Genomic DNA, 17,479 nt, shown 5'->3' with positions numbered 1-17,479 from the left:
GCTAGGATGTCAAATTTTAGGTTTCATTATTCATGCCTACCAGCAGAGATTTAAGAAGATGACCCTCAATATGAACTACACTATGGAAGATGAAGCCACATATGAAATTTATTTTATACTTCTTGGATAGCTATGCTTCTTGTCATGATTGTATTTATTCAGGCGTGAGTAGTTATCTATTAAAAGATACATAGCTGCCTTATGTGGATGCTGCAAGTGCTATCAATTGCAATTTGGTGAGTTTTAAACATGTTCTTAAACATCTTGCCAGGACAAGCTTCTGAGAAACATCGATTCAAATTTTAATGACAAGGTAAATCTGTATGTGAAAGAAACAAGGTGTAAAACATGTATCTGCATGTGTGTGTCTTTGTGTGAGGAGGGGACTGGAAGTTCAATAATATGCTTGCATTGCACAGCAGTGCAGATCAGTGTAGAGGCCTTAGGAGTAGCACTGATGACACTACATCTCAGAACCAGGAGGAGAATAGCTGTGCCAGAATAGAGACATGCTTTGGCTACTTAGCCATGCTACAGTGTAAGACTAGTTAGCCTGGACATCCAACTTCAATAGAGTAACAAAACTGCCTGCAGACAATACAAGGATCAATCTCATTTGGAAGAGGTTTGCAGATCCTTACCATAACTCTGCATCGGATGGTGCGATGGCTCAGGGTCAGTTAGATGCCATCCATTGCAGTGCGAAAGAGTATGCCCAAGGCAAGCATGCCCATGTTAGAGCACAGAAAGAGTAACTATTCAAGACAGAGTGAAACTATGAGATCCCTTGAAAACTCACCTGAAGCATTGAATTTCACCAATGTTCCAGAGGCAGATTGGATCAAGGCTAATCCAGTCAAAAAGTAGATGACATTAAACAGAGCGAAGTACTGAAAGGGCCTTAAACAGATGGAAATGTCCAAAGGAAAATTACTTCCAAGAAATTTTGTTAAATAACATGGGTTTTATTTAATTTTTTTAGGAAAATAATTTAGAGCACAGTAAGAAAAGTCTTACTCTTAAAAAGAAGAAAAGACTTTGGCAACAAAAGTGAACATGATGGTTGGAATTTTAACTCACTATGCTGAAGAGATCAAACTCAGCAATAGGAAAAGGAAAGGAGAAATAAAGAGCGCAAGATTCAGTATGAACTATGTTTTTAGGGGACAGAAAAAGATGCATAATGAGAAAAGTAAAGCCAGAAAAGTTTGTCAGAGTTTCCACACTAAAAAAATTTCTTCAGCCAGCACAACTGTTAATCAGAGACTATTTTATTTTTGGCACAAATATAAACGAAACCTTCGAGTCAGGAAAATATTTTTCATTGTGTGTTGTGTAATGTCACATTTGTAGAGATGTGCTATATGCAGGACTAAAAACTTGTCTAGAAAGTTTTATAAATTTGTCTGATTTTATCCATAATCTCCTAGCATTTCTATTGATATCCCATCTTCCTCATCTTCTCTTCCTCATTGTTTATTTCCCACAACACCATACTCAAATGAGACAAGATGTTCTGGCAGCTTTCCAGCAAGTTTGGCCCATAAAAATATCTTTCACATGATCTAAAAGCATAGAGATAGATTATTTAATCTGTGAAAAGATTAGAAACAAGATTGATCTTGTGAATTTACATCTGAATACAGATCACTTTCTTCTAAGAACTAATTGTACCTCAAAAGACATATAAAATCAAAACAGGCTCCTATGAAACTTTCATGAGCAGCAGCGAGATGAGAATACCAAAAATACTCAGAGCTCCATGTACTTTGTTAAGGAGCACTTTACATCTCTAATGTGTTTAACATTTGCACCACACCACACTCTGATGGAATAGACAACTCTTAATTTAAAATATTTTTTTACTGGAGTAGCTACAGTAGCTCTCATCCATGTTAAATATATGCACATATTTTTCTGCGATAGCACTATCCACTGGGGTGCCATCGTATTTTGACAAACAAATCAGATTTGGGTTCAGCTCTGAATTCCTTCCTATGAACACAACTTTATCTTGTGTGACTCATGACCCCAACGCACCAGGACTTAAGCCTGAACTTTGGGCTGCTCATACCAGTCACATTAAACAGAAGGCAGATACAGATGGTCCTTGCTTCAATTTCCCTTATAAATCCATATTGGGAATTTTCAGGCAGATTGCAACACAGCCCTTGACCTCATACATGTCATCTAGCAGGAGCTTGATCCCTTAGCAATCTGTAATAGTTAACAGCTTCTTGGTTTGCAGCCTGTAGTGCTGCTTCATCCTACTGCATGGTGTGCCAGATGCAGTCTCACCAGATGCAGTCTCAACCGCATCCTCCTATGCCAAAGGTCTTACGCACTAGCAAACAAGAAACTTGACAGGATGATGTTTATGGGAGTGGGGTTTCATTTCTGTTACAGCTTCTCACTGCTAGTATCAGGAGATTTCTTACACCTTCTGCCCCACAAAGCTGACACAGCACCCACCTTGAGTTTCTGTGATGCCCTTCAGTTCTCTCATGTAGCTTCCTTGGCACAGAACTACATCATGCCAGAGAGACCACAGAATCACAGAATCACACAATGTTAAGGGCTGAAAGGGACATCGAAAGATCATCTAGTCCAACCCCCCTATCAAAGCAGGATCACCTATACTAGACCACACAGTAACACATCCAAGTGGGTCTTGAGTATCTCCAGAGAGGGAAACACTACAACCTCCCTGGGCAGCCTGTTCCAGTGTTCCATCACCCTCACAGTGAAATAATTTTTCTTCATGTTTCCATGGAACTTCCTATGCCTCCACTTCCACCCATTGCCCTTTGTCCTGTCATTGGGCATCACTGAGAAGAGCCTGAGTCCATACCTGAGTCGATCCTCTTGGCACTCACCCTTTACATGTTTTTAAACATTAATGAGGTCACCCCTTAGTGTCTCCTTCTCCAAACTAAAGAGACTCATCTCTCTCAGTCTTTCCTTATAAGGAAGATGTTCTACTTCCTTAATCATTTTTGTGGCTCTGCACTGGACTCTCTCAAGCACTGTCCTGGAACTAAGGCGCCCAGAACTGGACACAATATTCCAGATGTGGCAGCACCAGGGCACAATAGAGGAGGAGAACCTCTCTCAACCTACTGACCACACCCCTTCTAATACATCCCAGAATGGCATTGGCCTTCTTGGCCACAAGAGCACATTTCTGGCTCATGGTCAACCTTCCATCCACCAGGACTTGCAGGTCCTTCTCCTCTGTGCTGCTCTCTATCTGATTAGTCCCCAACATATACTGACACATGGGGTTGTTCTTTCCCAGGTGCAAGACTCTACACTTACCCTTGGTGTAGGTCATTAAATTTCTCCCTGCCCAACTCTCCAGCCTGTCCAAGCCCCACTGAATGGCAGCACAACCCTCTGCTGTGTCAGCTGCTCCACCTAGTTTGGTGTCATCAGCAAACTTGCTGACAGTGCACTCTGTGCCCTCATCCAGGTCGCTGATGAATATATTGAACAGCACTGGTCCCACTACTGACCTTTGGGGGACTCCACTAGATACAGGCCTCCAACTAGACTCTGTCCCATTGACCACAATTCTCTGACTTCTTTCCTTCAACCAATTCTCAACCCACCTCATTACCCAATCATCCAGACCACATTGCCTCAGCTTAGCTGCAAGGATGTTGTGGGAGATGGTGTCAAATGCTTTACTGAAATCAAAATAAACCACACCCACATCATCTATCCACCTGGTTATGTCCTCATAAAAGGCTATCAGGCTGGTCAGACATCACTTCCCCTTTGCTAAAACCATGTTGCCTGCTCCTAATGACTTTCTTGTCTTTGATATGTGTAAGGACAGTGCTGAGGACAAGTTGCTTCATTACCTATCCAGGGACAGAGGTGTGGCTGATCCCAGAAGTAGCCTGAAGGATTGCCTGAAGGATTACCTGAATGTAAGTTATATTGCTATAACTTATCCTAAACAGTCAAGTTTTGCAGTAAGCTGTTAGTTTATTTTTCTCAGGAGTGCAACTACTTCTCCAATGTTAGCAGATACCACAATGCCTGAAAAAACACTGCTATGTTGGCCAAAGCTCCCAACTTAAACATAAACTCAACATGAACACCTTTTAATCAGTTTTCTCTTTTGGAAAGCTGCTTCAGGCAATGAAAGAAAATGTCTTCTAGTGCAATAAAGGTTTCTTCAGATCTGAGGTATTAATAGGGAACTTTGGCTTGGCAGATGAGAGGTATCTGGCCATGCTGGAGGAGACCTGTCAGGAGGCTTTGGATGTAGAGCAGAAAATGACTGAGACCTTTCCCTGGTTGAAGAAATGTTTTTTTGTTTAAATTTGCAGCAGATAAGAGAAGTAGTGACAGACTGAAGCAGGCACTGGTCTTCTTCCACTTGAGATTATTTTAGCCCTATTTATACCTATAATGGCTATCTTGTCTGAAATACAACAAGACCAACCTCTCAAGCTGCTAGATACTATTGCAATAAAATACATTTTCTTTTGTATGGATGTGTTTTTTGTCAGAATGTATTCTCTCACTCTCCAAGTAGAAGCTGGTGATAATTTGCAGGCACTGATTCACACTCACTGATTCACATTTACTGATTCACAGCAGGCTATCCTCGGTCCTCTCATGGTTTGAATTCAACATAACAAATTCTGTTCAGTGATTTTACTTTTCAACTCAGTCTCTTCTAAGTGACTGCACTTTCTGATCTTTACAGTGTGTTTTCACAGTGTCTGCTTCTAGTAGTAATAATGCTCAGTGCTTCTAATTAGTACCAAGAATTGGTGTGCAGACCAAGTTTACTGCTTAATGTTGTGTACTGCATTGAGGGGTGCAGAAAGTATAAAGGCCACACCTGCAGGGAAGAGTGGACAGGGCAGGTGACCCTAAACTGACTGACAAGGTATTTCATTCCACGTACTTCGTATTCAGTATAAAGCTGAGAGATCATGAAGATCAAGCTGTTCTTCAATGGCTAGCATCCAAGGAGGACTTTTATCATTCTCCTTTCAATCCCAACTCATTAATCTAGTTCCAGAATCCAGCTCCGGAATCCAGTTTCTGTCTGCTGCTGAGTTCAGGCTGGGACTTGCCCAGTGCCTGCCCACAGCATCAGTGGCAATGGTGACATAACTGCCATCAGGGAAGTTGGATTCGATACTGGGTTTATTTATATTTGTGGTTTTGTGGGTTTGTTTTTTCTTTAATTAAAGATGTTTTAGTTTTCTTTTCCACTCACTTTTTCTTCCCCTTAGTAATGGATGGGTACAAATAGGCAGCATTTGTCACTCATTTAGTGGCCAGCCCAGCCCTAACCCTTGACAGGCCCTTTGTCATGATCTAAGGAAGAAGTTGTCTGCAAAATGAACTTTCAAGTTCTTTTCAGCTCTTAGAAATGACAAAGAGGGTTAAAATAGCCTGGATAGGAAAAAAATAAAAGATTCCTTGTGCAACAGCTTCTGGATGTCTCTTAGGTTACACAAAGCAGGAAAAAGAAACACATTTACAGTTGCTGGTTGGGAGAGTGCTGGTTCTATTACTGGTATTTTGACCCACTGGTCTTTTTAAAATCTATTTCATCACCAAGAGCTTGAAATAGAAACTTTCTACTAAATTTCTAGAGTAAGTAACTGTAGAAGAGGCAAGTGACAACAAAATCTAGCAAAGCTTAAGAGCTATTTTGAAGTGAAAGTCACCTTTGCACCCAGGTATCCAGCTCCATGCTGGGGCAGTGAGATGCTCCTTTACCCTGGCAGGGGCTCATGTCCTGGGATGAGTGCACATGGGCAGCTCAGTGCTGCCAGATGGATCTCACAGCTCCCTGATTAGAAGACCTAAAGCTTCAGACGGAAGAGGCAAACTTGAAATTTGTTGGGTACAGGCCTTTGTTCCACTTTTGTGAGACAGAAAGGGAAATCACTAAACACTCAAAGCAACTATTAAAACCTGATGATCAGTCTTGATGTTCTGTGAAACTTGGAACAAGGAAAGTATAAAAAAAATGTGTTTAAAACCATGATCCAGATGACCTACAAAAGGCTTATCAAATTCTGATGTTGCCTTTTGTGATGTGGAAATGGTGCAGTACTGAATTAGCTGAGACTTCTTCTCCAGGATTCTACAGATAAGCTGGGGGTTGTTTTGTGTAAAAATAAACCCAGTATTTACTACAGACATATTAAAACCAAGAGTGAAAGTAGAAGTGGTTGTTTTTTCAGATGAGTAATCTACTTTCAATTTTAGTTTTAATTGTCTAAACAAGACACATTTTGTGCCACTAAGAGTTTACAGTACAAAGGCATAACTAAAGAATATCTTACCCTTGTCCACTCCACAGTTGAAAAGAGTTATTCATCAAGGATACGTCTTTGATACTGAAGACATATTTTTCAAGTAATTTTATTGTGGTTTTCTCTCTTTCTGGTGAGAAGGAGGAGGAATCTTTGATACTGAAGACATATTTTTCAAGTAATTTTATTGTGGTTTTCTCTCTTTCTGGTGAGAAGGAGGAGGAATGTGTGATCTATTGTAGGTGATCCTGCTCTGGCAGGGAGGGTGGACTAGATGATCTCTTGAGGTCCCTTCCAAACCCTAACATTCTGTGATTTTGTAATTCAGGTAATTTTGTGCTTCATGGTTTTTACTACACGGTATGTCAAGTCATATAAGCATAGAATGGATTAGGTAGGAAGGGACCTTAGAGATCCTCTACTCCACCTCTCAACAAGACTCTACTGCTCAAGGCTTCATCCAACCTGGACTTGAACACCCTCAGGGAAGAGGCATCCACAACCTCCCTGGGCAACCTATTCCAGAGTCTCACCACCCCCATACTGGAGAATCACAGAATATTAGGTTGGAAGGGACCTCAAGGATCATCTGATCCAACCTTTCTAGGTAATGTATCATTTAAATGAGATGCACCAGCATCCTGTAAAGCTGAGTCTTAAACTGTCTGGTGTAGAATGATTTTCTACTCACCTTGGGAGATTATTCCAACGTCTAGCTGTTCTCATGGTAAAAAATTTCCTTCTGAAGTCCAACTTGTATCTGCCCAGAATTAACTTGAACCCATTGCCCCTTGTCTTTTCTATCTCAGTCCTTTTAAAAAGTGAATCTCCATCTTCATGGTAGCCACCCTTTTTATATTGTTATATGGTAGTAAGGCTTCCCCTTCTCTCATCCTTTCCTCACATGGCATGTCTTCCAGTCCTCTGATCATTCTCATGGTCCTTCTCTGGACATTTTCCAACCTGCCCACATCTTTTTTTCTACAGCAGGAACCAAAACTGCACACAATACTCCAGGTATGATCTGACAAGCACTGAGTGGGACAATGACTTCTTTATTTCTGCTGGTGAGCCCTTGTTGATGCAACCCAGCATCCTCTTGGCTTTCTTTGCTGCTGCAGCACACTGTTCACTCATGCTGAGCTTATTATCCCCCAAGACCCTCAGGCCCTTTTCTACAGGGCTGTTCTCCAGAGAGGTGGATGACAGTTAGAGCTGCACTCCTGAGCTATGTATTCCCAGGTGCAAGATTCTACTCTTGTCCCTGTTGAACTTCACTCCTTCAGGCTGTCCAGGTCTTACTGGAGGGTGACTCTCTCTTTTGGACAGTCAGCCTTCCCACTTATTTTGGTGTCATCAGCAAACTCCATCAGAGTACTCTTGATGCCCACATCCAGATCACTTGTGAAGATATTAAACAAGGTATTAAGTCAATATAATACAGCAAGTTCAATTCCATTTCTACAGCTGATCATGCACTTTATTCTAGCCTCTATTCTCTGATTCTTATGCACTTTCTTTTCTGGGCCAATTCTTCCTGGACTACTTTCTGGTAGCACAGCTTCAGCTAGAAGACTAGAGAGTATTTCTACAGTATTCCAGCCTGCAGTGGAATGAGAACAGAAATGGGTCCTTACTAATGTGTCTTCAAAACCCTGAGGAAGAAAATGTCATTTACTTAAAAGTCTTCCACCCCTTGTGGGAGTGATTCAGGTAGGCTTGAATATTTGTATACAACAATTTTAATACAAAATCATATCTGCCACTGTCATTATTCCAAGTTCCATTCTGGAAGGACAGCAATGCTTAACAAAATTTCGTGTGCCTTTGGGAACCTTAGGTAAGATTCCATGCATTAGAGGCATGGCCTTTGCTGTCCAGGTCACAAGTTCTTTAGTGCTGTAATATTCAAAGTGCCCATGAATATTCACCAATACATGCTATTATCAGCCATAGGGATTACAATGGTAAAGTGCAAAGGATTCTAAACTATCTGTGAAGTATGCTGTAGCTGCAAGAAATTAGGGGGTTGCGGATTTAGAATAGGTACCTTCATACTAATCTAAGTGCTAAAATTAATTTGGATATGGTCTGAGATGTGCTGCTGTCTGTTCCTGCCACCAGCATGGAGATGTAGCTGGATGTAAATAAGAACTTGAATAGCCTGTGCTTCTGCATTTCATTTACCAAAATTCTTTTTTTCCCTCACATATGATATCTAAGAAACGCTTGTGTAATGCAGAGTCCAAATGACTGTTAAAAGCAACAAACACAATACGCAGATTTTTTCTGAAGTAAAAGGTAATGCATGATATTAGATGTCCTTTCATACACTTCAAAGGAGCTGGCCCTGCTGCTAAATACAGCGCTGGTCACATCTTTCATGCAAGCAAGTCATCCTCCTTGTGAGAGAGCAGATCTAGTTCTCCAATGGTGCCTAGAATAAGTGAATACTCTGTTCCATACCAGAGTTCTGCTATCTGTTCCTCCTTTCAGAGAGTTCATCCAGCTGGCTTCTGGCTCCCACAGCTCAGCCAGGAGGGTGGAGAGAAGGGGATTAGCCTAACGGTTTGAGTAAATTGCACAATTCATCAGCCCTTTGACTTCTACGCTCAAGTTCTTGCCTTTTATTGCAGACCCAGGGAAAAGGATACAGTGGTAAGCCATGGAGCATGTGTACATAGGGCACTGGGGTTATACATCAAACACCTTTACAAGTCTTGTTTTACAAACTTTTCTAATGGAATTTATAGTCTGATGAGCAATTTTGTTACAAAATACAACGATCTGTATTAGAAGCCACATGCTCTATCTGAAAGAAATTCAGGAAGGAAAGAATTTAGAAATCCAGGAATAAAGGAGGGAAGGAATTCAGGAAGGAAGAAATTCAGGAATTCAGGATGGAATTCAGAAAGGAAGTCAGGAAGGAAGAAATTCATGAAAGAAGGAAGGAAGGAAGGAATTCTGGAAAGAAGGAAGGAAGGAATGCAGCAAGCAAGCAAGCAAGGAAGCAAGCAATGTGTGGACTACCAAATGAAACTCTCATCCATAAGCAAGCAAGCAAGTACAGTCCACAAAATTCCACTTTTGATGTCAGAAGTAAAATTCTCACTAAAGCTGGGATTTTACTCTGAGCCTGTGCTACAGAATTAATTTGCATAGTTATTATTGCTTCATGGGGGAAAAAAGTCTTAAATGATAGTAGAAAGACACCATTGTCTTCATGTGGAGCAGGCTATTGTGAAAGAAACTTGCTAAATTAAATCCTTAACACTATTTCCAGATTTTAATGTGAGTTTTGGGAGGGAGGAGAGATTTGATATGTCCTGAAAAGCATTGAGCTTTCTTTTGTGTTATGGAACTCTGATCATCTGGCTTTCTCCACATGATTGCACTGGAACATTTCACGTTTCTGCTGAATATGGAGTTGACCGAAGAGAGTTTCACAAAACAGCAAATTGAGAGAAATAATGCCTAAATGTGTGGGCATTTGGGATCTCATTCACATGAATCCGAAAAGGAAGTCTATGCACCTGACTCTTACATCATACTTCTACTGTAACCAAGTTATGTTGTTACTAATCAACAATGGATGATTTATTTTCTTGCTAGATTCTTTACATAGATAGTAGCAATTCAATGCATTAAGCACTACCATTTTATGCTTCTAACATGCGAGCCTTAACTCTCAGTACCACATACTTATTTTACAGGAAAACTATAAAAAGCACAAATCTTATTCTCATATTTTGTTGTGTCCTAACTTGATGTGTAAGTTGGCTTTGATCCCATAAAGCACTTTAAATGGACAGAAAAGGAACACATTTAGGTTGCCTGATTCCTATCAATAAGTGCAAAAGTGCCTTCTGCAAAATTATTAAGGATGTATGACTGTTGTGTTACCAACTGCTTTCACCAAATTAATTATTTAAATGTAGTATGGGCAACTTAGCTTTCTGAAACTAATTAATATGAATTCATGACCAAAATTAATGTTTCTTGAAAGTCTTTCCCATAGTCATTCTTCTTCAAACTGTTCTATTCATCGTGGGCCATATCCTGTGTAAGGTGAACCTATTCAAACATCCATAGGACTATCAATGCTGAACTTTGACTTGGATTCACAACAGGATTTGGGTTAAGAGAAGCTGCATTTGTTCAGATGCATACATTTCCACGATTTAGTACCTGCAAACATGTAAACTCTTTCTGACACAAAGCCAGCAAACCTGTTCTAGATAAAACCAGAAATGGCTAGCACAGGTCTGTCATACAACTTTGCTCTTTTTTGCTACAGCAAATAAAATTTCCCTTGCCTCTTCTGCACTTTGAAAGGTGACTAAATACAGATTTATCTAAGGTTGGCTCAAAAGAGTCATCCCTCAATATTTCACTGATATATTTTAGCTTAAATTGATAGATTTCCAGAAATGTTGGTTGGATGGGTTGGAGTTCACTGAGTTCAACCTCCACTTCAAAGCACTATTAGTTCCAGCATTAGACTATGTCAACGTACTTTGCTGTTATCTTTTGAAAATCAGATTATCCCACCATGGTGTTTTACGACAACTACATAAAATAAAAGAGGAAAAGACCCACTGAAAATATCTGAAGTCAGATGGGGAACAGTTTGGACTGGATTTTAAGAAGGTTTCTTACTCTCTGTCACCAACTGTCTCTGTGACCAGTAATAGACAATTAGGGAATGAGTGGCCAAAAGTGCTTCATGAAACTGCTGACAGAACAGTGGTAACCATCCACTGCAGAGGAAAAAAAATAAAATAAAGCCCAGTTAACGTATGTAACAAGCTCCTAGCACCAAGTTACTGGGTCAGCAGAAAAAACAACCTTGCTCAAAGATTTGTATCCCATGTTAGCAGTTTACTGCCCTTTTGGATTACAAGATAGCAAGAAACAAGTCATTGCTCACAAACCCTGGCAGAAATACTTGGAATGAAAAATAGTGGAAAACACCCTAGATCTTTTTTCCTTCATACAAGTAGTTTCATCTGATTAAAAGGCACATGAAGAATTCTCTGTTTAGAAATTTTAAATTGTGGTGGGTAAATTCTGAAGGATTATGGCTTCCTTGTGAAAGCTTTCTTTGGAGATAGATGGCATGGCAGTAGGTTGGTATGTGTTAGCTGGGCACAAGGACATGTCACATTACAACTAAGACCAACAACACCCTGAAGGGTGAAAAAACAAGGCAAGCCTGCAACTTCAGTTGCAAAAAAATTAGTCTTTCTGGAGAATGCAGCAGGATGGTGATCTGCAGAGCTGCAATGAATTACCCTGACCCCCCCTCCCCCAGCATTGTTCTGCCCCTTCACCTCAGCTGATTCCTCCTTCAACAGCTGCTCTGAATAGCTTTCAGGTGACCTCTGACCTGTCCAGATCAGCTTTTATCATCCTACCTATCTGCCCACAACAAGGCAAGGTAGATTTGAATAAAATCAATCCACTCCCTGCAAGGGGCCACTGGGAACTGGCCTCTGGTGAGAAGCACAGAGCATTGCTAATGGGATCTTCTGGCTGTTCTAATTTCATGCAGAATTACATGTATCTGAATCATTCAAAGGTAGCTTTGTGGGTTTTTTAGTGATAAATGATTGATTTAGACCACCTGCCTATCTAACATAGGAAGAAAAAAAGTGCAGGAAAAATTAGAGGTTTGCAGAGATAAGCATACTCACTGTACTTTGGCTATGAAATCATAGTTCTGAATCCACATGCATATAACTTACATTTCATCACTCCATGTGTTTGTACCTAATGTATACACCCATCAATACATAGCCTTGCTGAGTACTTTCTCATCTATTCCCTGAAAATGCTCAAGGAACTTTATATGTGCATATAGCTTCTTAGGATTAGTGGTAAGTTATATTGAGATGCCTTGAATTAAAGGATGGTAGAGATGTCTGGGGGCTCCTCTGAGTTCAGAATGCTAAAGTTCACAGTTCGTTCCGAAAGCATGTGAATCCCAGTTTAGTCTGAGGAGAGCAGTAGGACAAAGGGCTTGTCACACATGCTGCTTTCTTGGAAACACAATCACATGAGGTTAGAGTAGTCCTCACAACTGATGTCAGGGTCGTATCTTGTTTCTGATGACTTTCAGCTGGTCCTGGTCTGGAAACAGAGCAGCTGTTTTTCAAAGTGCTGTATAGGCAACATAGATGGAATTCTAGAATAATTTTACCTAGAAGATCCTTTAAGCTTCACAATTAACCATAGATCCTCTTTAGCTATATTACTCTCATGTTCATGTAGCTGACAGAAAGAGACAGGCATCCAAAGGGAGCAATAGGATCACACAGTCTTCAATTTTTGCAGTTCTGGAAAAACTTGCCCTATAACTTCTGCATTGAGATTACAGTTTCTGTTTGACCTTTACACATACCTTTTGGAATAAATACACATTTATCACTTAAAAATATCAGGTATAAGAATATGCACCACATCCAACTCACTCCAAAATTTAGGTTGCTTCTCTTTTAAGGATTTGCACTTTATTTTTCTTATGTTTGTCTAGTTCCAGCTTTCAGCCACTTGATCTCAATATGATTTTTGTTGTTGTTGTTGTTGTTGTTAAACCAGTCTGCAATTATATGAAATATTTTTCCATGTAAGCATTTCTAGGTTTCTAAATCTTGTCTTGGATAAATAAATTAGATTACATTTCTTAAATCTTAATCCGTCACTTATGTTTTATAGACCCTGAGTTGTGCATATAATGTTCCAGTTTCTTGATTTCCTTTTTGAAGTGAGGACATGAAATCTATACTTCGGTAATGCTCTTATTCATGTTGGAGATAGATAATATTGTTTTTCCTGTTTTGATTGCCTCTTGCTTCTGGCATTCACAAACTTCGCTCTTATGTTTCCATAAGACCACATACTTCATGGACTGCCTAATATGATTTTTATATATTATTCAGACTGATCCTTAGGGTAAAGTTCTATATTCTATAGGGATATTCTATCCTTACTGTTTTTCTAACATTATGTTCCAGCACTGATATACTGCTCTAATAGCTAACTGACTTTTAAAAATACATATAGATGATGTAGCCATGCATTTATAAATCTTACTTTTTGTATTCTTTCTCTTTTTCTCTAGCACTGATTTAATAAGTTCTTCCCATAAACTGAAAATGTCATTGAGCATCATTTGGCTAAAAACAGGTCTCTGAGAAGCATGGAGGGAATGATCTTCTACCATACTGCTTCTCCAATTTCAGAATTCTTCAAGCAACTTCTAAAATGTCTGTTACACTCTCTCTTTTCAATATAGTGCTAAGTCTGAAAGGTATTTGTCTGCACACCAAATGGGACTCAGTCACACTTGTGTTTTTCTTTGCTACCCATACACTACTAAAAATTAAAAGCTCACACACAGTCTGCAGCATTGTAAATGTGCTTGTTGACTATAGTACATAAACGTACCACAACTTAGTTCCATAGGACTTTGTTCAGTCTGCAGAAAGCCACTGTTTTCTGCATTTAAATAAATTAGATCTTAGATAGGCTGATGTGCTGCCAAAGTGGTTAAATGGCTACTGCCAGTTCCCACACATTTCATTTACTGATGTCATATTAGCACAGAGCAAACCCTAGGGCTGTTTTGAGCAATGATGGTGAAATACAATCACCATCATCATGATAAGCTAGCAGCAGTGTTATCTCTCTCAAACATCAAATTTCATCAGAAAAGACACCAATGTTATGTTATGAGGCTTGTTATTGAGAAATTACCTTAAATTACTTGGTGTAATAACCTTTCTGCAGCTTCATTCAATACCTTTCTGCAGCTTCACTCAATACCAATGTCAGGCTACCCAACTTACTATACATACTGTGATTATCCTATTTACTTTTTCAAAAATTTTAATTAAACAAGAGTTTTCTGTCCTCTGCTACTCTCTCAGGATTGTTTCATGAGAAATTCAACATTAGTAGGTTAGAAAACTTCTTTCCAGCTTGAGACATGTATGAGTTTCTTCCATTCTGTACATATTAAGTGAGCATTTCACCATGGGAAACATTCTTTAGAATTCCTCCCGTTATCCCAACCCTATTCATCAGAGTTTTTAATTAACTAATAGTTTTAGCCTTCCTTAGCAGTATCTCCATTACATTATCCATGTAATTTCTCTGATTTCCACAACATTTTTCTTTGGGCCAGGTTATTTGTTTACTGTTGTCATCCAATGGTTTGTTTATTTCAGCTCTTATTGGCCAGCAGGACCAAGTCATAGAATCATAGAATCAAGAAGGCTGGAAGAGACCTCAAAGATCATCGAGTCCAACCTGTCACCCTAAACCTCATGACTATCTAAACCATGGCACCAAGTGCCACGTCCAATCCCCTCTTGAACACCTCCAGGGATGGTGACTCCACCACCTCCCTGGGCAGCCCATTCCAATGGCCAACCACTCTCTCTGTGAAGAACTTTCTCCTCACCTTCAGCCTAAACCTCCCCTGGCGCAGCTTGAGACTGTGTCCTCTTGTTCTGGTGCTGGTTGCCTGGGAGAAGAGACCAAACCCCTCCTGGCTACAACCTCCCTTCAGGTAGCTGTAGACAGCAATGAGGTCTCCCCTGAGCCTCCTCTTCTCCAGGCTAAACAGTCCCAGCTCCCTCAGCCTCTCCTCATAGGGCTTGTGCTCAAGGCCTCTCACCAGCCTCGTTGGCCTTCTCTGGACATGCTCCAGCAATTCAACATCTTTCCTAAACTGAGGGGCCCAGAACTGGACACAGGACTCAAGGTGTGGCCTAACCAGTGCTGTGTACAGGGGTACAATGACCTCCCTGCTCCTGCTGGCCAAACTATGCCTGATGCAGGCCAGGATGCCATTGGCTGTCTTGGCCACCTGGGCACACTGCTGGCTCATGTTCAGCCAGCTGTCAACCAGTACCCCCAGGTCCCTTTCCACCTGGCTGCTCTCCAGCCACTCTGACCCCAGCCTGTAGCTCTGCATGGGGTTGTTGTGGCCAAAGTGCAGCACCCAGCACTTGGACTTGTTGAATGCCATCATGTTGGACTCTGCCCATCTGTCCAGCCTGTCAAGGTCCCTCTGCAGAGCCCTTCTACCTTCTAACAGATCAACACCTGCTCCCAGCTTGGTGTCATCTGCAAATTTACTGATGATGGACTCAATCCCCTCATCCAGATCATCAAGAAAGATATTGAACAGGATGGGGCCCAGCACTGATCCCTGGGGGACACCACTAGTGACAGGCTGCCAGCTGGATGTGGCACCATTCACCACCACTCTCTGGGCTCGGCCCTCCAGCCAGTTCCTAACCCAGCACAGAGTGCTGCTGTCCAAGCCATGGGCTGACAGCTTGGCCAGCAGTTTGCTGTGGGGGACAGTGTCAAAGACCTTGCTGAAGTCCAGGTAGACTACATCCACAGCCTGACCCACATCCACCAGGCGGGTCACCTGATCATAGAAGGAGATCAGGTTGGTGAGGCAGGACCTGCCCTTCCTAAATCCATGTTGGCTGGGCCTGATTCCTTGGCTATCCTTCAGGTGCGCAGTGATTGCCCCCAAGACAATCTGCTCCATGATTTTCCCTGGCACTGAGGTCAGGCTGACAGGCCTGGAGTTCCCAGGTTCTTCTGTTCGTCCCTTCTTGTGGATGGGTGTCACCTTGGCCAGTCAAGCTATTATTTGCCAACCCAGGCTCCTGGAGTCCCAGCAGAGCAACCTTCTATTCCCATAAAAGTATGCCCCAGGTGTTGGGTTATGAACCCTCACACCACATCTGCTACATTCAGGGATGCGCAGTGAGTGGATGATATGTTACCTGCTGTGTGTCACAGTGTTCCCGCATGGCAGAGAGCAGGGGCACCAGTACAGACCTGTGCATGCATCTTGTCACTCAGTCACATTCTTTCCTGCAGGTTCTTCTGGCATCAGCTGATTTGATCTCTTACCTACAAAAATTAAAGCTTCAGGGCTTCGTTTGCTTTGGATATACACCCTGTGATCCATGTGTTTACCTAACCCAGTTCACATGAAGCAGTACTGCCTGCACCAGACTGAAAGAACGATTTGCCACAGGTCCACATATCCTCTCACCACATGAGAAATGCCATCAAAGTGTGATGTAAGACCTGCTATCTCTCTGCCCAGGAAGAAAATGCCAGCAGCCAAAGGGGAGACATAAAAAAACAAGCTGGGAAGCTTAAGTGCAGCTTCTAGGTGGCATGAATTAATTATACTCGAGTCGCTTTGCTTATTTCTACCACATCACACTGTCTTGGTGTTTTACTTAATACAATGACAATTAAGTAGCAGCTGTAAACTTCAACCCTAGCTTCAGGTGAATCTTGAGAATTGATATCTTGAATAACCTTGAAAGTGTGGGCCAAAGGCCATATAAGATACCTGATTTGCAGTCCTAGTGAACCATCTTCTGAAACTACACAGTTTTAAACTCAACATGCTGTTTCTTCATCCGTAGAGACTGTTGAATACCTTCAAACATGTATGGTAGAACAGACATGTGGCAGATGCTTCAGCAAATTGAAGATTATACTTTTCAAACTTTACTAGTAGAGTGCTTTGTTTAATACATTTGTTGCTTTGTTTAGAATTGTAGAGGAGATTGTTTACATAAGATCAATAAAAATTACAAAGATATGTTACCACAAAGATGGTATAAATATTTCAGAAATTATAACATACTTTTGTGGCATTAAATTATGTATGTTATATTAATAATTAGAAGCAATGCTTAAGAATATTGTTTTCAGTTAGAGGCATCAAATTAAGTATAATGTGTAAAATAACAAAAAGAGATTTCACTATTTCTGCTTTACTGTACCATTGATTAAAATCACCCATATGTAATTGTACCTCTTCTGCACAAACAAAATGGCAGTTGCTATTAAGTATTGAATTTTGAATTTTGCAGAGGATGTGATTTCTTGACATTACAGAACGCTTCTACTCCATCTGAAGCTAAAACCCTAGTATAATTCAGCACAAAGTGTGAGTTCACTGTAGCTCTGCACATTATCCTGGGTCCTGAGATAAGTATTGTTTCTGAATAAAGATGCATTACTGGAAGGATAATATGCTACAAAATAAGAGTTTAAATTACCACATTAATGAAGAGCTTCTGTTAAAAATCAAGGAGAAGCAAGCAAAATAATTGGTTGATGTTTTA

Source organism: Indicator indicator, chromosome Z (assembly GCF_027791375.1).
Source record: "Indicator indicator isolate 239-I01 chromosome Z, UM_Iind_1.1, whole genome shotgun sequence".
NCBI lineage: Eukaryota > Metazoa > Chordata > Aves > Piciformes > Indicatoridae > Indicator > Indicator indicator.
This window is presented reverse-complemented; position numbering follows the sequence as displayed.